The following is a 22,849-nucleotide window of genomic DNA, read 5'->3' as shown; positions in this document are numbered from 1 at the left end:
GGGAAGCACTAGGTTTGGTCAGGAGAGAGAAATAGAAAGGAGGGGAGAGCCTTTATCATGTTCCAGGGAAAGGCAAGGCAGGGAAGGCTAAACAGCATTGTTTAGTTTGAATAACGTCAATGAGCTCTGAGCTATAGGGATGGTCTCTAGTTGTCTAGAACCTGGCCCTGAGCTGGTTTAGGGAGTGGAAAATATTGGTCTGGTGTGTGAGAGTTAGAGAAAGAAAGTAGTTGGAGATTTGGATTGGTTGAAGGGTTGGTTTGTTAGAGAGAGGGTCTTGCTGTGTTATCCAGGCTGGTCTTGAATCCCTGGTTTCAAGTGATCTCAAGTAATCCTCCTGCCTCAGCCTCCCAAAGTGTTAGTATCACAGGTGTGAGCCCCCACACCTGGCCTGGGTAGAGGGTTTGTTATGTGATTTTTTTTTTTCGTCTGTGAAAGTGGATTACAGAGGAGATGTAAACCACTTTGTTTGGCCCTGTGATTAATGGATGCCAAATAGATAAAAACACAATCTAACAAAACACAGAACAGTATTATGGGAAGGCCTTTCTGAGGAGCAACATTTAAGAAAAGACTTAGAAGCTATAAAGGAGCCAGCCATGCAAAGAGCCTGGAATAGGAGATACAAGTAGAGGGAACAGCAATTGCAGAAGCCCTAGCACAGAATGGAGCTGGAGCGGTGGGCAAAGGACAGATCACACAGGCCTTATGGGCTTCCCAGCTACAAAGATTTTTGCCAAGGGAGTGACATAATCAGGTTGGTATTTTTCTTCTTCTTCCTTTTTTTTTTCTTTTTTTTTTTTTTTTTTCAGAGACAGGGTCTTGCTTTGTCACCCAGGTTGGAGTGCGTGGCCCAATCTTGGCTCACTGTAACCTCCACCTCCTGGGCTCAGGTGATCCTCGCACCTCACCCTCCCAAGCAGCTGGGACTACAGGTGTGAGCCACAACACCCGGCTAATTTTTGTATTTTTTGTAGAGAGAAGGTTTCACTATATTGCCCAGGCTGGTCTCAAACTCCTGAACTCCAGCAGTCCACCTGCCAGTCCACCTGCCTCAGCCCCCGCCAAAATGCTGCGATTACAGGCGTGAGCCACCATGCCTAGCCCAGGTTTATATTTTTATTTTTTCTCTTTTTTACCTGAGACTTAATCAGGTATGTATTTTTAAAGTATCGTAGCTTACTTTGGCTGAGAGAGTAGATGGAGGTAGGCTTGGAGGGTAAGACTGGAAGCTGGAGAACGGTTAGAAGACTGTTACAGTTCATGAAAAGTAGTTGCTTCTCTTGTGCCATCAGCAAGATGTAGGTTTTGAGTGGTTTTTTTTCCAGGCAATGGTCACAGGTTTGCATTAATTCACATCCATTGTAACATAGTTGGCTAATAGGTAATGAACAATTTTTTTTAAAACAAATGTTATATCCTTCTGTTGACATCTTTGGTTCTGTGTTCCACCAGCTGAATGAAACACCGCCTTCAAACTTTGAAAGCGCAATAAATGCATCAATTCAATACAACAAATGTTTTTGAGCTCCTGATATGTGTAAGGCCCTGTGTTAAGATTTGGATATTCGGGCCGGGCACAGTGACTCACGCCTGTAATCCCAGCACTTTGGGAGGCCGAGGTGAGTGCATCACCTGAGGTCAGGAGTTTGAGACCAGCCTAACCAACATGGCGAAACCCTGTCTCTACTAAAAATACAAAAATTAGCTGGACACGGTGGTGTGTGCCTGTAGTCGCAGCTACTCAGGAGGCTGAGGCAGAATTGCTTGAACACGGGAAGCAGAGGTTGCAGTGAGCTGAGATTGCACCGCTGCCCTCCAGCCTGGGCAACAGAGCAAGACTATCTCAAAAAAAAAAAAAAAAAAGATTTGGATATTCAAAAATAAGTGATACTTGGTTCCAGCTCTCTAGGAAATCACAGTCTGAGAACAAGCAAGCAGCCTGCCAAGGGTGAGCAGATCAGTTCCAACATGGTCCTTTGCTTTCCCCGTGGACGTGGAATAACCCTGCAGAGCCCTGGGAGTAGAATGGTTCCATAGACCCTACAGGGGCTGCAGAGAGAAGAAAAATCAGAAAGATTCAATGTCAGACATGAAAAGAGAATTTTTATCTTCAACTTCATTTAAGCCCTGCAGCCCTACCCCAGGAGTTAGGGCCCTGGTAACTGATTAGCTAGTGGGATATTGTTTTTACTTCCTGATAGCTGGAATGGAGAAGTCAGTTAAAAAAAAAAAAAAGAGGTCCTCTGGCTTCAAGGAGGGTTTAGAGTCAGTTCATTCATTAAAAAATGGCTTCTATACCAGATGCAGTGGCTCACACCTGTAATCCTAGCACTTTGGGAGGCCAAGCTGAAAGAATTGCTTGAGGCCAGGAGATAGAGACCAGCCTAGGCAACATAGCAAGACCCCATCACTACCAAAAAGAAAATATTTCCCACAATGGAATACCACTCCCCTTTCCTTGTCAAATAAAAACAACTTCCACAAATCATGACATTTAAAATTACTTTAAATGGCTGGACACAATGTAATGCCTATAATCCCAGCACTTTGGGAGGTTGAAGTGGGAGGATCGCTTGAGCCCAGGAGTTCAAGACCAGCCTGGGCAACATAATGGGGCCCTCTCTGCAAAAATTTTGAAAATTAGCCAAGCGTGGTGGCATGCACCTGCAGTCTCAGCTACTTGGGAGACTAAGGTGGGAGGATTGCTTGAGCCCAGGAGTTCCAGGCTGCAGTGGGCTAGGATGGTGCCACTGCACTCCAACCTGGGTGATAGAGCCAGACCCTGTTTAAAAAAAAAAAAAAAAAAAAAAAGGTTCTATTTAATTGCTCTGAGGGCACTAGTATTTTTTAAAGGTGCTTTCTAGATGATTCTAATGCACAGTCAAGATTGGAAACTACTGGTCTTGCTAGCCCCTTAAAGAGCTGCACTTGGAGCCATGGAGCAAACCATAGAGTCAAAATATAGCAACTTGTTTCCACAGATTAGATAGGGTTTCCTAACCATGCACTCCCATAGTTGCCTTTACTTTTCCTTCATAGAATTTAAAGAGTTTGGCCAGGCACAGTGGCTCACGCCTGTAATCCCAACACTTCGGGAGGCCAAGGCAGGCGGATCACTTGAGGTCAGGAGTTCAAGGCCAGCCTGGCCAACATAGTGAAACCTCATCTTTACTAAAAATATAAAAATTAACCGGGTGTGGTGGCGGGCACCTGTAGTCCCAGCTACTTGAGAGGCTGAGACAGGAGAATCACTTGAACCCAGGAGGTGAAGGTTGCAGTGAGCCAAGATCATGCAACTGTACTCCAGCCTGAGTAACAGAGCAAGACTCCATCTCAATAAAAAATAAAAATAAAATAAAAAGAGTCCGTGGTGGGGCATGGTGGATCACGCCTGTAATCCCAGCACTTTGGGAGGCCAAGGCAGGAGGATCGCCTGAATCTGGGAGTTTGAGACCAATCTGGGCAACACAGTGAGACTCCATCTCAAAAAGAAAAGTCTGTAATTGTGTGTGTGTGTGTGTGTGTGTGTGTGTGTGTGTGTGTGTGTATAAGGTTGCTTACTAATGTAATTCTCCCCATTCGAGTAGAAGCTTCACAACCACCAGGCACCTGAGTACTAATGCATAGCACTGTGGTTAAGAACACAACTTCTAGGGTCAGTCTGCGTTTGGAATCCCAATTTCATCACTTGTTAGCTGTGAGACCTTGGATAAATTTTGTAACCATTATAGGGATGGGAACATCACACACCGGGGCCTGTCAGGGGGTGGGGGGTAAGGGGAGGGAGAGCAATAGGACAAATACCTAATGCATGCAGGGCTTAAAACCTAGATTACAGGTTGATAGATGCAGCAAACCACCATGGCACATGTATACCTATGTAATAAACCTGCACATTCTGCACATGTATCCCAGAACTTAAACTAGAAATAAAAAATAAAAGGTCATAAAAAAAATTTGTAACCATCTGTTTCTCAGTTTCCTCAACTGCAAAATGGAGATTGTTGCAAAATTAGGGTAGTTATGAGAATTATATGAGATGTGATGATTCTAAAATATGTCTGCAAATTCTTCAGTGCTGGCCGGGTGCGGTGGCTCACGCCTGTAATCCCAGCACTTCGGGAGGCCAAGGCGGGTGGATCATGAGGTCAGGACATCCAGACTAGCCTGGCCAACATGGTGAAACTCCGTCTCTACTAAAAATACAAAAATTAGCCAGGCATAGTGGCAGGTGCCTATAGTCCCAGCTACTCAGGAAGCTGAGGCAGGAGAATCGCTTGAACCCAGGAGGCGGAGGTTGCAGTGAGCCAAGATTATGCCACTGCACTCCAGCCTGGGCAACGGAGTGAGACTCCATAAAAAAAAAAAAAAAAAAAAAAAATTCTTCAGTGCTTTTCCCCCCAAAATATGGACCTGAATATCCCTTGAATATGAGTGGACTTAGTGACTAATAAAGAGAATATTACAGAGGTAATCATGTCTTTGAGATTAGGATATAAAAGCCACTGTGGCTTTGGAATACTTGCTGTGGGGAAGTCAGCTGCCCTGCTGTGAAGACAGTCAATCAGCCTATGGAGAGGCTCACGTGGTGAGGAACTGAGGCCTCCTGCCAATAGCCCTTTGAGGGGGGCCCTCTTAGAAGTGTACCCTCCAGGCTGGGTGCAGTGGCTCATGCCTGTAATCCCAGCACTTTTGGAGGCTGAGGCAGGCAGATCACCTGAGGTCGGGAGTTCAAGACCAGCCTGACCAACAAGGAGAAATCCTGTCTCTACTAAAAATACAAAATTAGCCAGGTGTGGTGGCACATGCCTGTAATCCCAGCTATTCAGGAGGCTGAGGCAGGAGAACCACTTGAATCTGGGAGGCAGAGGTTTTGGTGAGCCAAGATCGCCCCATTGCACTCTAGCCTAGGCAACAAGAGCAAAACTCCATCTCAAAAAAAAAAAAAAAGGTTGGGGGGACCCTCCAGTCCCAGTCAGACATTCAGATGACAGCAATCCCTGCTGACATCCTGACAGCAACCTCCTGAGAGACCCTGAACCAGAACCAACCTGCTAAAGCACTCCAGAATTCCTTACACATAGAAGCTTAGGTCATAAATGCTTGCTGTTAAGTCATTACATTTTAGGGTAATTTGTTGCTCAGAAATCGATAACTAATACAAGATGATAATGTAAAAGTACTTAAAACATAAAGAGAAAGCACTCAGTAAATGTTGATCAACTGTTGTTACTGCAGTGTTCCACTTTGTATCCTTAGCACCTAATACTTGACACCCAGTAGGAGCCCAATATACAGCATGCAAGAAAGAATAAATGAATGTACACACAAAGTAAGAGTGAAGGATTGAGGCAATGGTCCATGGTAGTTGTTTCTGAAGTTATTTGAGCAAGGACATTTTCTTTTTTTTTTTTTTTTTTGAGACAGAATCTCCCTCTGTTGCCCAGGCTGGAGTGCAGTGGCATAATCTTGGCTCACTGCAACCTCTGCCTTCTGAGTTCAAGTGATTCTTCTGCCTCAGCCTCCCGAGTAGCTGGGATTACAGGCATGCGCCACCACACACAGGTGCGTGCCACCACGCCCGGCTAATTTTTTATTCTTTAGGAGAGACAGGATTTCACCATATTGGCCAGGCTGGTCTCAAACTCCTGACCTCGTGATCTGCCCGCCTTGGCCTCCCAAAGTGCTGGGATTACAGGCGTGAGCCACCGTGCCCGGCCGAGCAAGGAAATTTTCAAACAAAATCTTACCTCTTGTTATTGGCCAGAGTTGACTCAAGAAAAGAAAACTTGGTATTTCAAATGGATAGAATTTAATACTAGGAATTGGTTACATAGACAATGGAAGTCCTAGGAAGTCAAATAGAGAAGTGTGAGGAAATTTAGAGATTAGGGACAAGCACAGTGGCTCACGGCTGTAATCCCAGCACTTTGGGAGGCTGGCGTGGGAAGATTGCCTGAGCCCAGAACCTTGAGACCAGCCTGGGCAATACAGTGAGACTCCATCTGTATATAAAAAGAAATTTTTTTGGCCAGGTGTGGTGGCTCACGCCAGTAATCGCAGTACTTTGGGAGGCCGAGGAAGGTGGATCACTTGAGGTCAGGAGTTTAAGACCTGCTTGGCCAACACAGCAAAACCCCGTCTCTACTAAAATTACAAAAATTAGCTGGGCGTGGTGGCACACACCTGTAGTCCCAGCTACTTGGGAGGCTGAGGCATGAAAATCACTTGAACCCGGGAGGCAGAGGTTGCAGTGCACAGAGATTGCACTGCTGCACTCCAGCCTGGGCAACACAGAGAGATTCTGTCTCAAAAACAAAAAAAAAAAAGAAGAAAGAAAGAAAAAAAAAATTAATAAAAAAAAAAAATGGAGGGCCAGGTGCAGTGGCTTATGCCTGTAATCCCAGCATTTTGGGAGGCCGAGGCGAGCAGATCACCTGAGGTCAGAAGTTCAAGACCAGCCTGACCAACATAGAGAAACCCCCATCTCTACTAAAAATACAAAATTAGTCTGGTATGGTGGCACATGCCCGTAATCCCAGCTACTCAAGAGGCTGAGGCAGGAGAATCGCTTGAACCCAGGAGGCGGAGGTTGCAGTGAGCCGAGATCGCACCACTGCACACTAGCCTGGGCAACAAGAGTGACACTCCATCTCAAAAAACAAAAAACAAAAAAAGGAAACCTATAGATTAGCTATAGCGAGATCCTGAATTATTCCTAGAGCAGGAGGGGCAATGAGAAGAGGTTGAACTGCCAGAGTATAGACGCTGGACAAGCTGGCCCAGAAGAGGGTTGTTGGGCCAGAGCCATGAAAGAGAAGCCATCTGAGGCAGAGACAGAAACATCTTGCCTTCTTCCTTTCTCTTATCTTTTCTCTTCCACCAGTGCATCCCACTGGGCAAATCTCCCTAGAAGCCAGCTAGCAAGGGAGCCTGGGAGATGAGTGAAACATGTGAAATATGAAATAGAGGAGAGCAGGAGAAGGGTGAGGAGTGGGTCTTAGTGGAAAATATATGTACATAATTAATATATGTAATTAGATACATATGTCCATGTATATGTGTATATCGATATAGAAATATACAGATAGAGAAAATGATAAAGCAGATGTGGAAAATGACCAGCACACACCAATAACAAAAACAAATAAAAGCATTATTTATTTTATACGTTTAAATGGAAAGCATTTATACTTTTGGTACATATGACAAGAGTACTTGTCAATATATTAGTAGTCTCCAGCATGAATTTAATATGTTGCATATTTGAATGTGTATATTGTTTTTATTTAGTTTAGTTTTGTTTGTTTGTTTTTGAAACAGAGCCTCACTCTGGCCCCCAGGCTGGAGTGCAGTAGCGTGATCTTGGCTCACTGCAACCTTCACCTCCCAAGCCCAAGCAATTCTTGTGCATCAGCCTCCCAAGTAGCTGGGTTTACAGGTGTGCACCACCACCTCCGGCTAATTTTTGTAGCTTTTAGTAAAGATAGGGTTTCACCACACTGGCCAGGCTGGTCTCAAACTCCTGACCTCAAGTGATTCGCCTGCTTCAGCCTTTGTTTTTATTTTTAATTTGTAAATGAAATCTTTCATTTGGGTAACTGTAAATCTGTGTGATCAAACAAAACATCTTATTTTATTTCTTTTTTGAGGCTAGTTAAGTGAAGCAGTGGGGATAAACAATTTTACTCTCAAAAGATGTTTTATGGGTTTTTTATTTATTTATTTATTTATTTATTTTTTGAGACAAGAGTCTTACTCTACCAGGCTAGAGTGCAGTGGTGTTCTCTCAGGTTACTGCAACTTCCTCCTGCAGGGCTCAAGTGATCCTCCCACATCAGCCTCCCAAGTAGCTGAGAATACAAGTGTGTGCTGCCACACTCAGCTGATCTTTGTATTTTTTGTAGAGACGGAGATCTTACCATGTTGACCAGGCTGATCTTGAACTCTTGGACTCAAGCCATCTGCCCGCCTAGGCTTCCCAAAGTCCTGGGATTATAGGTATGAGCCACTGCATCCAATCCATAAATGACTATACTAAGATCCTTGGCTGGGCCCAGTGGCTCACACCTGTAATCCCAGCACTTTGGGAGGCCAAGGTGGGCAGATCGCCTGAGGTCAGGAGTTCGAGACCAGCCTGGCCAATATGGTGAAACCCCATCTCTACTAAAAATACAAAAATTATCCAGGCGAGGTGGCGGGTGCCCGTAGTCTCAGCTACTTGGGAGGCTGAGACAGGAGAATCACTTGAACCTGGGAGGTGGAGGTTGCAGTGGGCCGAGACCACTCCATTACACTCCAGCCTGGGCAACAAGAACAAAACTCTGTCTCAAAAAAAAAGTCCTTGATGAAATTTTAAGAAACTCTTAATTAAAATAATATTATTGTATGCATTTTAAATTTCTGTTTTTTAAAATACTACTGTGATTGTGTAAGAGAATAACCTTGCTTTTTAGGCACTACATACTAAAGTGGTTAGGGATAAAGGGGCATCATTTACTATACATGTCAAATTGTTCAGAAAAGAATTATATATACATATATGAAGAGAGAGAAAAAAACAATACAGCAAATATGGTAAATATTAATTTTGGGGGAATCTGGGTGAAGAGAATTTTTTTTTTTTCTTTTTCTGAGACTGAGTCTCACTCTGTCACCCAGGCTGGAGCATGGTGGCATGATCATGGCTCATTGCAGACTCAACCTCCCAGGCTCTAGTTACCCTCCCACCTTAGCCTCTCAGGTAGCTGGGACCACAGGTCCATGCCACCATGCTCAGCAAATTTTTATATTTTATAGAGATAAGAACTCCCTATGTTGGCCGGGCGCGGTGGCTCAAGCCTGTAATCCCAGCACTTTGGGAGGCCGAGACGGGTGGATCACGAGGTCAGGAGATTGAGACCATCCTGGCTAACAGGGTGAAACCCCGTCTCTACTAAAAAATACAAAAAAATAGCCGGGCGAGGTGGCGGGCACCTGTAGTCCCAGTTACTCGGGAGGCTGAGGCGGGAGAATGGTGTGACCCCGGGAGGCGGAGCTTGCTGTGAGCTGAGATCCGGCCACTGCACTCCAGCCTGGGCGACAGAGCGAGACTCCGTCTCAGAAAAAAAAAAAAAAAAAAAAAGAACTCCCTATGTTGTCCAGGCTGGTCTCAAACTCCTGAGTTCAAGCGATCCTCCCACCCCAGCCTCCCAAAGTTCTGGGGTTACAGGTGTGAGCCACCACACCTGGCTGGTGATTCTTTATAGTATTCTTGCAACATTGATCTAAGTCTGAAATTCTTTCAAAATTAAAAGTTAGGCCAGACTTGGTAGCTCATACCTTTAATCCCAGCACTTTAGAAGGCTAAAGCAGGTGGATCACTTGAGGTCAGGAGTTCAAGACCAGCCTGGATAACATGGCAAAACCCTATCTCTCCTAAAAATGCAAAAATTAGCTGCACATGGTGGCGTGCCCCTGTAATCCCAGCTACTCGGGAGGCTGATGTGGGAGAATTGCTTGAGGCTACAGTGAAACTCCATCTCAAAAAAAAAAAGGATGATGAGGTTTCGCCATGTTGGCAAGGCTGTTGAATTCCTGGCCTCAAGTGATCTGCCCACCTCAGCATCCCAAAGTGCTGGGATTATAGGTGTGAGCTACCATGCCTGGCCAAATCTAAATTTCTTTCTTTCTTTTTCTTTTTTTTTTTTTGAGACGGAGTCTTGCTCTGTTGCCCAGGCTGGAGTGCAGTGGCACGATCTCGGCTCACTGCAACCTCCGTCTCCCAGGTTCGTTATTTTTAGAATAAACTAAAAATTTATCTCTCATCCATGTCTCCAATCACCAATAACTAGCCTTTATTACTTGTTCTTATGTAACTTTCCAGAGTTTCTTTATGCCTGTGCTTATCAGCAAATACGTATTCCTTTTTATTTTTTATTTTATTTTTGTTTAGAGATAGGGTCTTGCTGTGTCATCCAGGTTGAAGTGCAATGGGGCAATCATAGCTCACTGAAGCCTTGAACTTCTGGGCTCAAGCAATCCTCCTGCCTTAGCCTAGGAGTACAGGCACACACCACCACACCTGGCTAATATTTTGTTTGTTTGTTTGTTTAGAGATGGGGGTCTCCCTATGTCAGGCTTAATTTTATTTCTTTAAATCCCCACATAAGGACATGTTTAAGATCTGCCTTTTTTTTTTTTTTGAGATGAAATCTGGCTCTGTCACCCAGGCTAGAGCGCAGTGGTGCAATCTAGGCTCACTGCAACTTCTGCCTCCCAGGTTCAAGTGATTCTCCTGCCTCAGCCTCCCAAGGAGATGGGATTACAGGTGTGTGCCACCACGCCTGGCTAATTTTTGTATTTTTAGTTGAGACAGGGGTTTCACCATGTTGGCCAGGCTGGTCTCAAACTCCTGACCTCAAGTGATCCGCCTGCCTCAGCCTCCCAAAGTGCTGGGATTTACAGGCGTGAACCACTGAGTCCAGCCTAATTTTTTTTTTTTTTTTAATAGAGACAGCATCTTACCATGTGGGCCAGGTTGATCTTGAACTCTTGCCTGAAGCAATCCTCCCACCTCTGCCCCTCAAAGTGCTAGGATTACAGGTGTGAGCCACCTCGCCCAGGCTGCTTCTCTTTTTTCAGGCTAAATAACATTCCATTGCATGCACATACCACATTTTGTTTATCCATTCATCCACAGATGGACATTTGGTTTGCTTCCATTTCTTTCTTGACTATTGTGAATAGGCAAGAACTTGACAACTCTATGAGGTTAGGTAAAAACTAAACCTGAGAGAATTAAAGTAATACTCAAGAGTACACACAGCTGGTCATCATCAGATCTAGGATTAGATTCCAGAAGTTGTGTCTCTTCTTCTCTGCTGTATCACCTCCTAGTTAATCACAGGTGCTCTACTTTTCAGTACTATCTACTTGAGGGGCCCTCTCTCACATGATGTTAGTAAACAGATAAATAGGTACAGTTGCCATGGAGGGCAATTTGGCAATGTTTGTCAAAATGATATATGTACATCTGCAATTATAGTGCACTTAATACTGAACTGTACATATAAAAATGGTTAAGATAGTAAATTTTGTGATACATGTTTTTTTACCACAATGTAAAACAAATCATTTTTTAAATGACGTATAGACATACCCTTTGACTCAACATTGTAACTAGATATCTATCCTATTAATATATACATGTGTGGAAAATGATGTGTCTTCAAGAATATTAATTGCAATATTTTTGTATTAACAAAAGGTTAGACTCACATGTTCATCAGAAGGAGGCCAGTGAAATAAATTATGCTCCACTATACAATGGAATACCGGTCAGTCCTTTAAAAGGAAGATATTTACACTGACAGGGAAAATTGCCTTGATATATTGGAAAGTGTAAAAGGCAAGCAATTGTGTAAAATACAAGTGGGAGATAGTGGGTAGGAGGAGAGGGGAAGAAAAATTATATATATATTTGCTTGTATATTGATAGGCTATCTCTGAAAAGAAACCCAAGAAATTCATAACATTAGGCTGGGCCCAGTGGCTCACACCTTTAATCCCAGCAAAAACTTTGGAAGGCTAAGGCAGGAGGATTGCTTGGGCCCAGGAATTTGGGGCTGTGCTCTATGACCATGCCTGTGAATAGCCACTGCATTCCAGCCTGGGCAACACAGTGAAACCCTGTCTCTAAAAAACAAACAAAAAGTTTTACTTGTTTTTTTATTTTATTTTAACCTTCCAAATTCTTGAAGGCGCCCTATTTTAACCTTCCAAATGCTTAAAGTCATTTGTGACCACCACCCGCCCCCCTGCCACCCCCACCCCCACCCCTGGCTCCCAGCCTTCCCTTTTACCGGTGCAACAGCACCAACCTTTAACCTTCTCTCATATACCAATATAGCACCTGTTTAATCATTCTGACTTCTCTGAGCTCTCCAAATCTTTCTTAAAATGTAGATTGACAATTGGTTCATGATATTTTAGTAAGGATTAGACATATCAAATACTGTAGAAGGATTACTGATTGACTACATTTACACGTGTCCTCCCATTAACACTTTCTCATGTTAGCTTTTCCAAGAATACTTTTTTTTTTTTTTTCCTCTGAGGCAAGGTCTCACTCTGTCACCCAGGATGGAGTGCAGTGGCACGATCTCAGCTCACTGCAACCTCCACCTCCTCAAGCTCAAGTGATCCTCCCACTTCAGCCTCCCAAGTATTTGGGAATACAGGTACACACCACTACACCTGGCTAATATTTTGTATTTTTATTAGAGACAGGGTTTCACCACATTGCCCAGGCTGATCTTGAACTCCTAGGCTCAAGTCATCTACCCGCCTTGGCCCCACAAAGTGATAGGATTACAGGTATAAGCCACCATGCCTGGCCAATATCTCTGTTCTGAACCATCTTTATGGGAACGAAATAATGTGGCTGATGTCAATTAAGGTGTGGCCCACATCCCAGAGTTGATATGGCTTGTTTGTTTCTAATTTTTTTCTTTTTAGATGGAGTCTCCCTCTGTTGCCCAGGCTGGAGTGCAGTGGTGTGATCCTCCTGCCTCAGCCTCCTGAGTAGCTGGGATTACAGGCACCCACCACCAAGCCTGGCTATTTCTTTTTTTTTTTTTTTTTTTTTTTTTTTGTATTTTAAGTAGAGGTAGGGGTTTCACCATGTTGGCCAGGGTAGTCTTGAACTCCTGGCCTCAAGTGATCCACCCGCCTCAGCCTTCCAAAGTGTTAGGATTATAGGCGTGAGCCATCGTGCCCGGCCAGTTGTTTCTAATTGGAAAAATGTGGAACGCTTCATGAATTTGCATGTCATCCTTGTGCAGGGGCCATGCTAATCTTCTTTGCATCATTCCAATTTTAGTATATGTGCTGCCAAAGCGAGCACCAGAGCTGATGTTTTTTACGACAAAAAGAGATCCATGGATTGCAGACCCACCCATCTGTGGCATGGGGAATGCTGCCAGGATACCCTCCTTTAACAGAACCCAAAGGTGAAGAGGTGAGAGACGAACAGTGGCCCCACGTCACTGGGGAATGACAGAGCAATTTAGTCAATTCGGCAGAATATTCAGTCAATCCATATATCTGATACACTAATGATCTGCAATGCATACTGAACACCATGTCTAAGACCAGAGTTTTCAAACTACAGTACTGCCTAACTAAAAAGGGGTTTTCTCTGCCAGTCTATTAATTTACTGAGTGTTCAAGACTTTAGTTATAAAGATGAGGGATGGAGGCAACCCCACCCATCAGCAGCCAATCAAGAGACATTTTTCTGAGAACAAAGGTGAAAGAAGGTCAATGGAGGAGCCGGTACCCAGTTCCAGATTCTAGAGGTCACAACCACTTTCAATTGTTTCCTCCCAGAAGCCCTTGTTTTCTGACCCCTGGATGGCCTTGCTGTTTTACCAACAGATAGAAACCTAGGTGGATTGAATTAATTTTGCTAGCATCAATCCATCAATCACAGGCTTGTTAAATATTAATGCATCAGGCCAAAATGACCTCAGGTTCTCCAAGAGGTATCCAGGTAACATAATTCAACTGCATTAGCAACTAGATCTAACCTAAATACAAACACACACACACAGACACATAGACACACACACACACACACACACACACACACATACACAGAGAGAGAGAGCGCTACATTGCCGGAGGATTAATCGTGTTAGGGCAATAAGATTATTTTATCCTATTTTTCAAAATACTGCTTTTGAATTTTTTTTTAAAAATGGGGTTTTAGTAAATACAGATCACCTCTAAGTATTGTGTGATTAATTTGTATCTTAAAACTCCATGAAGAAGAAACAACTATTCTATAAAGGATTTTTTTTAATTTCAGTGCATCAATGTAACATGTAGCCATTAAGATATCAGTAGACTGGTGAGTGACCCAGAAAATATTCAGGACATATTGTAAAATGAAAAAACAGTGGGTACCATACAATGCCATTAAATATATAATATTTTCTTCTTCTTTTTTTTGAGATGAAATTTCGCTCTTGTCACCCAGGCTGGAGTGCAATGGCTCACTCTCAGCTCACTGCTACCTTCGCCTCCCAGGTTCAACTTATTCTCCTGCCTCAGCCTCCCCAGTAACTGGGATTACAGGCACTTGCCACCACACCCAGCTAATTTTTGTATGTTCAGTAGAGACGGAGTTTCACTATGTTGGCCAGGCTGGTCTCGAACTCCTGACTTCAGGTGATTTACCCACCTCAGCCTCCCAAAGTGCTGGAATTACAGGCATGAGCCACCATGCCCAGTCCCATCTCTTCTATTTTAAAGAGCTTGGGCAACATGGTGAAAACCTGTCTCTACCAAAATACAAAAATAGCTGGGTGTGATGGTGTATGCCTGTAGTCCCAGTTACTCGGGGAGCTGAGGCAGGAGGATCGCTTGAGCCCAGGAGGTCAGCACTGCAGTGAGACAAAATCTCGCCACTGCACTCCAGCCTAGGTGACAGAGTGAGAACCTGTGTCAAAAAGAATAAAATAAAAAATTAGCTGGGCATCGTGGCACATGCCTATAGTCCCAGCTACTCGGGAGACTGAAGTTAGGAGGACTGTTTAAACCCAGGAGGTTGTGGCTGCAGAGAGCCATGATCGTGCCACTGCACTGCAGCTCAGGTAACAGAACAAGATCCTATCTCAAAAAAACTAATAAAAATAAAATGGGGTACTCCTGTTCAACGTTACTTCTTCAGAACTAAGCCCCCTCCTTATTCACTCACCCCCACGTCCACAACATGCCTTTTTCCTATCTTCCTGTCTGCATCTAAATAAGAATACCAGATTCAGCAACCCTATATCAATTGCAATATTTGAGACAAGTATATTGAAATAATTATTTGGTTTTTGTATATTTGTTGTGTTGTTGTTTGAGACAGAGTCTCACTATTTTGCCCAGGCTGGAGTGCAGTAGCATGATCTCAGCTCACTGCAGCTTCTACCTCCCAGGTTCGAGCAATATTTGTGCCTCAGCCTCACAAGTAGCTGGGATTACAGGCGCGCACCACCAAACCCAACTAATTTTTGTATTTTTAGTAGAGATAAGTTTTCACCATGTTGGCCAGGCTGGTCTTAAACTCCTGACCTCAAGTGATCCACCCGTCTCGCCTCCCAAAGTGCTGGGATTACAGGCATGAGCCACTGCACCAGCCTAAAAAATTTATTTGTTATTTACCTGGAATTCAAATATAACCAAGTGTCTTGTATTTTAGGCAACCCTATATATATAGATTCTCAGCTGTCTTTCATTCTAAGAGAATATCAAAATTCATCTTCATTCCCACCTCCAACTATTCATCACTCAGCCACCCAGAAGATATCTATCATGTCTGCCATACCATATCTCCTGTTGCCCTTGACAGCCCTGTTCCGGCCTGGAGTGATCTGGCCTCCTTTTCTCCCCACCACCTTCGCAGCTGATTGGAGGCTGGCCTAGGGGATTACTAGAACCTCCATCTCAGAACTCAGCACCTATTCACTAGTCAGCCAAATTCCAGCTGCCCCTGAGTTGCAGCAGTGTCAGTGCACTAGGAGAACCCTGGTCATAGGAGATTCGGCACCATCACCCTTGGTTACCCTCCAGAAGTGTCAAATGCAGCCTCTGCCTAACAGTGCCAGTGCTCCTCCCCATAGCCTTGATGCTCACAGTCCCCTGGGAAAGGAACCTAGTGCCGGGCTCACTGCCACTGTCAGTGAGGTGGGGAATGTGTAATATCTCAGGAAGAACTGGGGCATGGTAGATATTCCTGGAACACTGAGGTTCATCTCGATTATATATAACTGTACTATACTTGTTTTCCACATCTGTCTCTCCTAGACTATATATTCCTTGAGAGCAAGAGCTATAACTTCTATGTCCGCATGCTGAGAATGAGCACAAAGCCTGGGTAGTTTTACCACGAATTAATGAATGAACCAACAAACGAACGGCCTACAATAAGGGATAACTAAGCAAACTGTAGTGCCTCAGCTATGTGGGACACTACATACCTATTTTTTTTAAGTATATGTAGTATCTTAATACATATAAATTTTGGTTGGGCACCGTAGCTCATGCTTGTAATCCCAACACTTTGGGAGGCAGAGGTGGTGGATCATCTGAGGTCAGGAGTTCGAGACCAGCCTGGCCAACATGGTGAAATCCTGTCTCTACTAATAATACAAAAATTAGCTGGCCGGGCAAGGTGGCTTATGCTTGTAATCCCAGCACTTTGGGAGGCTGAGGCGGGCAGATCAGGAGGTCAGGAGATCAAGACCATCCTGCCCAAAACCCTGTCTCTACTAAAAATACAAAAATTAGCTGGGCGTGGTGGTGTGCCCCTGTAGTCCCAGCTACTCAGGAGGCTGAGGCAGGAGAATCGCTTGAACCCGGGAGGCGGAGGTTGCAGTGAGCTGAAATCATGCCACTGCACTCCAGCCTGGTGATAGAGTGAGACTCTATCTCAAAAAAAAAAAAAAAAAAAAAAAAAAAAAAAAAAAAAAAAAAAAAATTTTGGCCTGGCACAGTGGCTTACGCCTGTAATCCCAGCACTTTGGGAGGCTGAGGCAGGCGGATCACGAGGTCAGGAGATCAAGACCATCCTGGCTAACACGGTGAAACCCCGTCTCTACTAAAAATACAAAAAACTAGCCGGGCGAGGTGGCGGGCACCTGTAGTCCCAGCTACTCAGAAGGCTGAGGCAGGAGAATGGAGTGAACTGGTAGGCAGAGCTTGCAGTGAGCCAAGATGGCGCCACTGCACTGCAGCCTGGGCAACAGAGCGAAACTCTGTCTAAGAAAAAAAAAAAAAAAAAATTAGCTGGGTGTGGTAGCACATGCCTATAATCCCAACTACTCGGGAGGCTGAGGCAAGAGAATCACTTGAACCTGGGAGGCGGAGGTTGCAGTGAGCCGAGATTGCACCATTGCACTCCAGCCTGGGCAACAAGAGCGAAACTCTGTCTCCAAAAAATAAATAAATAAATAACGAGTAGATAAAATAAAATCTATGGTCAGACCACAATCAAGACTGGCAGAAAATTTGGAGTCATAAATAATTTAGAGACTACTACTCAGCACAAGATTTTTCTACAAATTTGCTCAATTTCAAAATAAATATTTTTGTGCAGCTAAGAATCCAGAGGGACTTTAGCCTCTGAAGCACTGGAATAAGTAAACCTGCAGGCCTCAGAATTTGAGCTCCTTTTAAAATTGGCTCAGCACAGGTCATCAGAACCTCCTGAGACTATGTCACAGTGCATCCTTAACCTTTAAATTTAAAAAAAAAAAAAAAAATTCCGGGCGCGGTGGCTCACGCCTATAATCCCAGCACTTTGGGAGGCTGAGGTGGGTGGATCACCTGAGGTCAGGAGTTCGAGACCAGCCTGGCCAACATGGCAAAATCCTGTCTTTACTAAAAATACAAAAATTAGCCAGATGTGGTGGTGCACTCCTGTAGTCCCAGCTACTCAGGAGGCTGAGGCAGGAGAATTGCTTGAACCTGGAAGGCGGCAGTTGTAGTAAGCTGAGATCACGCCATTGCACTCCAGCCTGGGTGACAAAGTGAGACTCTGTCTCAAAAAATAAGTAAATAAATAATAAAAATAAATTGACTCAAGCTAAAAGATTTTCTTTTTCAGAGGGCACTGTTTGCTGTCATGCTCTTCACACTGTAATGTGACAGAAATCCTATCTATTCAACACAAATTGAGAGGAATATCTAGCCATGACACGGTTTGAGCAATAAAGACCAAAAGTATGTCTTTCATTCCCCCAGATAATCCCTATTGTCTTTTTGCATTTCATGTTCGAATTCAGACTGTATTTAAGTGCTAGCCTAGTTCACAAAACTGTAACCCCATAGATCTAGGTGAGTATCTCCCCAAACTGTTTTCATTGTGATCCTTCCCTAAAACCTTTGTTAGCTCCTGGTTGCCCAATCCAAATTCCTCAACCATCACATTCCCACAGGAGATAATTTCAATCTGCCCTTCCAATCTTTTATTAATCTCTTCTGCTTTAACTGCATTTGCCTCTGGTGTTTTACTCGTGTAAATGCCTAATTCAAGTCCTCCTTCCCTTGCAAACTCCTCAGGTCCTATCAGAAGACTTTGGGAGCTCTCCTTCAAATTTCTCTGAATAGCTTTTACTCTGCACTTTTATTTGGCCCTTACCATTTTTCTGGCTTGTATTGTTAATATCCTTTACATGTGTTCGTCTGGCATTTGGTATTCGCAAGTAGAAAATGTCATCGCTGAAGGTGGAACGAACCAGCCAGCTGATCTTCACAAGATAGGTCAACGTCCCACCCGGCAGGGTCAGAAATTCAATTTGGTACATTCCCATTACCTGAGTGGCATCTTACAATTTCCAGAAATAACACCATGCTCAGACTTAAGGGACTGAATCATGTTAACCAAAACCTCCCAAGGATCATTTATAAACCAGAATATGTTCTTATTTTGCAGTGGGAGTAGCCATTTATATATGCTACTATCCTTCTAATGAAAACCAAATTGCAGGTAAAGACGTTTCTAGTAAGCAGAGACAAGAAGGTAGAAAGGAATTGGCTCCATAACCATGTGCCCGTGATCTATTGCTGCTGTAACAAATTACTATAACCTTAGTGGCTAACAACAAACAAATTTACTTTTTTCTTCTTCTTGTTTTCCTCAGACCTCGCAAGCCTGGATAAATTTACTCTCATATAGTCATGTAGGTTAGAAGTCTGATTTTAGTCTCACTGGACTAAAATCAAGATGTTGGTAGGGCTGTGTTCCTTTCTGGAGGCTCTCAGCTTCTTTCTCTCCCAGCTTCTCAGGCCCTCACACTCCCTAGCTCATGGTCTCTTCCCCTATCTTCAAAGCCACCCTTGAGTCCTTCTTCTTATACATCACATCTCTCCGATCTCCACTGTAACTTAATACGCCCACTTTTAAAAACCCTTGTTACGGCCGGGTGTGGTGGCTCACACCTGTAATCCCAGTACTGTGGGAGGCAGAGGCGGGTGGATTACTTGAGTTCAGGAGTTCAAGACCAGCCTGGCCAACATGGTGAAACCCCATCTCTACTAAAAATAGAAAAATTCGCTGGGTGTGGTGGTACACACCTGTAGTCCCAGCTACTTGGGAAGCTGAGGCAGGAGAATCGCTTGAACCCGGGAGGCGGAGGTTGCAGTGAGCCAAAATCATGCCACTGAACTCCAGCCTGGGCGACAGAACAAGACCCTATCTTAAAACAAACAAACAAACAAAACCCTTGTTATGGGCCGGGCGCGGTGGCTCATGCCTGTAATCCCAGCACTTTGGGAGGCCGAGGTGGGCGGATCACAAGGTCAGGAGATCGAGACCATGGTGAAACCCTGTCTCTACTAAAAATAGAAAAAAATTAGCCGGGCGCAGTGGCGGGCGCCTGTAGTCCCAGCTACTCGGGAGGCTGAGGCAGGAGAATGGCGTGAACCCGGGAGGCGGAGCTTGCAGTGAGCCGAGATTGCGCCACTGCACTCCAGCCTGGGCGACAGAGCGAGACTCCGTCTCAAAAAAAAAAAAAAAAAAAAAAAAAAAACCCTTGTTATTAAATTATTCTTACTGGAATGATATAGGATAATCCCCTCCCCATCTTGAATTCATATATATATGTGTATATATAGAGATATATGTATATATGAATCCACACATATATGAATCATATACATATGAATCCACAGACACATACTTGCCTTTATTTATTAATTTTAATTTTTTTTGTTTTAGAGATGAGTCTCATTATGTTGCCCAGGCTAGTCTCAAACTCCTGGGCTCAAGGGATCGTCCTGCTTCAGCCTCCCAAGTAGCTGGAACTACAGGCTTAAGCCCACTGCTCTTACTTATTATTTTGCTTTGTTTTTGTTTTTCGAGACAGAGTCTCGCCTTGTTACCCAGACTGGAGTGCAATCGTGCGATCTCAGCTCACTGCAACCTCCACCTCCTGGGTTCAAGCGTTTCTCGTGCTGCCTCAGCCTCCGGAGCAGCTGGGATCGCAGGTGCACACACCACCGCGCCCAGCTAATTTTTTTGTATTTTCAGTAGAGATGGGGTTTCACCATGTTGGCCAGGCTGGTCTTGAACTCCTGACCTCAGATGATCCACTCGCCTCTGCCTCCCAAAGTGCTGGGATTACGGGCATAAGCCACCGTGCCCAGCCTTTGTTTATATATATATTTGGCAGGTCACGGGGCGTTGCGGAAAGGCAGGGTCTGGCTCTGTTGTCTAGGCTGGAGTGTAATGGCACCATCATAGTTGACTGCAGCCTCGATTTCCTGGGCTCTCAAGCATTCCTTCCACCTCAACCTTCAGAATAGCTGGGACTACAGGCACACACCCACCTAATTGTTAAAAATTTTGGTAGAGACAAGATTTTGCTGTGTTGCCCAGGCTGGTCTTGAACTTCCTGAGCTCAAGTGATCCTCCCCACTCAGCCTCCCAAAGTGCTGGGATGAGCCACCACACCCAGCCGTTAATATTTATTTTTATTGCATGTATTTATAATGTACAACATGATGTTTCGATATACATATGCATAATAAAAAAGATTACAGTAGTCAAGCTGATGAATATATTCGTCATCTCACATACCTACCTTTTTTTTTGTGCGTGTGTGGTAAGGTCACCTAAAATCTATCGCTTACCAGCCTTCCAGTATACAATATTATTTACTACAGTCTTCATGCTGTATATTAGATCTCTAGATTTATCATCCCATATAACTGCAGCTTTGTACCCTTTGAACCATATCTCCCCATTAAGACCACTAAGATTCTTAATCCCGTCTGTAAAATCTCTTTACCATTGTTAGATATGAGTTCTAAATATCTCTTCGAAGAATTGATATGTCGGTATTTTCAATTCTTTGCTTTCTACTTTTAAACTTAACTTCCTCATAAAGCAACCTTTTTGGATTACCTGCTCCACCCTGACTCATTCTGATTACCTGCTCCGCCCTGACTCATTCTCCACCCTGACTCGTTCCGATTTCCTCTTCTGCCATAACCATTTTTCCCACCAATCCACTCACCCCGTCACTCTCTTTAAATTAGCCAGTCAGAATTAGTTTAGCCTGTGCTGTCTAACCCTAGCCAATAGGGGAACAACACAGCAGCAGGGGCCACCACGTGCATCAGGGATAAGAACCCCTTCCTCTCCCTTGTCCAAGTGTGCACTCACCATTGCTCCATCTGTAAGGGTGCACCCTTCCATAGAAGTACATTGCCTTGCTGAGAATTAAAAATAAAATTTTATATTCGAGTGCTATTTCTTTTGCGGCACCAAAACTTTATTTATAATACCATGTAAAGTAGCATATCTACATATTCTAGGAACCTCTTTGGGAGGCCATTATTCTGCCTACTACAATCAAATTTCCAAAAAGGTATTTATAGGAAACTAATATATTGAGTATGAATATTAGCACATACGTAAAATAGAAAATATTACTTTTATTCCCAAATTTGGGCTCCCATCCAACTAAAGTGACAGGAATTTAGTAATCACTGTCGAGGGCACCTTATGTGGTACCTGGGGTACCAGGAGTAGAGCTCACATTTCTAGCTTGTAATGCCCAAAACTCCCAGCCTCAGGCCACGTGGTCCCTACCACGCAATAGTACTCTACTCCGTGGGGTGTGGGCTTTTTTGCCCAAGCAGAACACCATGAGGTCTTAAACACCCCAATCCTCTCTAGAGTCTTTACCCCTCCCTGGGCCCCCAAAATAGTAATAAAGTTCATGAGACTCTAAGACCCTTCCTTGTCTTCCCCACTCCCACTCCATTCGTCTCCCAGGCAGATACCTCTCTCTTTCTTCCCTCCCTTTCTCCACTGATTTTACACTTCTGCAAAAGAGCAGAAGAGCACTTGGCTTTAAGCGGCTATTGGCTTTCCCTCTTACAAAATTCCTAGGAAGCGAATTACAAAAGACCTGGACACAAAGGACCCGTGTAGAGTGGGGTGAGTGGGGTTGTGTGGGGGCTGAGAAATACTGTAGTGAGCAAAACACACTGCTCCAGTTAATAAATTAACATCACAAAAAACTATCCTGTCACATAAATATAGCCTACTATTTTATCTTTTTCTACCAGGATCTATTTTTGTTTTTTACATTTTTAGTAGAGACGAGGTTTCGCCATGTTGGCCAGGATGGTCTCAAACTCCTGGCCTCAAGTCATCCACCTGCCTTAGCCTCCCAAAGTACTGAGATTACAGGTGTGAGCCACCAGACCCAGCCATGATCTATTTCCATTTCGATGACTTCTTTCCTCTTCTGTACAAATAGAACTGGTAAATTCTGACTCTTGCATAGTCTTTTTTTGTTTGTTTGTTTAAGGTTCTGTATAAACCTTGAAACTTCTGTTTACATTTGTCATATACCTGTGGATTTTTTTTTTCTTTTTTGGTGGGTGGGGAGTGGCGGATAAGGCAGGCTCTCCGTCTGTTGCCCAGGCTACAGGGCAGTGGCTCACTGCGGCCTCAGACCTCCTAGGCTTAAGCCATCTGCCTGCCTCAGCCTCCCAAAGTGCTGGGATTACAGGTGTCAGCCACTGTGCCCAGCCCTTGTGAATGTTTCTAATACTAAGTTTTATCTATACTAGCTAATTTAACCTGGCTGCTCTCTTAAGAGATTTGTGGACACACCTTAATCTATTAGTGAGATATTTACAAAATAATAGATTAGGCTAGGATGGATTCTTTCTGTCTGAATATAACAAAACCTTATTTTTGTATGTGCTCACTGCAACCTCTGCCTCCCAAGCTCCAGTGATTCTCATGCCTCAACCTCCCAAGTAGCTGGGATCACAGGCATGCACCACCAGGCCT

The 22,849-nt window shown here is 44.0% G+C and overlaps 1 long non-coding RNA gene and 1 other non-coding gene across 2 annotated transcripts in view; one reads left to right on the top strand and one right to left on the bottom strand.

Moving 5' to 3' along the window:
• Window positions 1-22,849, top strand: part of LOC103220189 (uncharacterized) — a 145,891-nt gene that overhangs the window by 73,536 nt on the left and 49,506 nt on the right. The window lies entirely within an intron of this gene.
• LOC119627493 (U6 spliceosomal RNA) lies at window positions 12,783-12,889 on the bottom strand. Its single transcript, XR_005243679.1, has one exon. It is a non-coding gene; the product is annotated as a U6 spliceosomal RNA (small nuclear RNA).

The sequence above is a fragment of the Chlorocebus sabaeus genome, chromosome 14 (assembly GCF_047675955.1).
Source record: "Chlorocebus sabaeus isolate Y175 chromosome 14, mChlSab1.0.hap1, whole genome shotgun sequence".
Lineage (NCBI taxonomy): Eukaryota > Metazoa > Chordata > Mammalia > Primates > Cercopithecidae > Chlorocebus > Chlorocebus sabaeus.
Note: the sequence above shows the minus strand (reverse complement) of the source record. Positions and strands in the feature narration are given on the sequence as shown.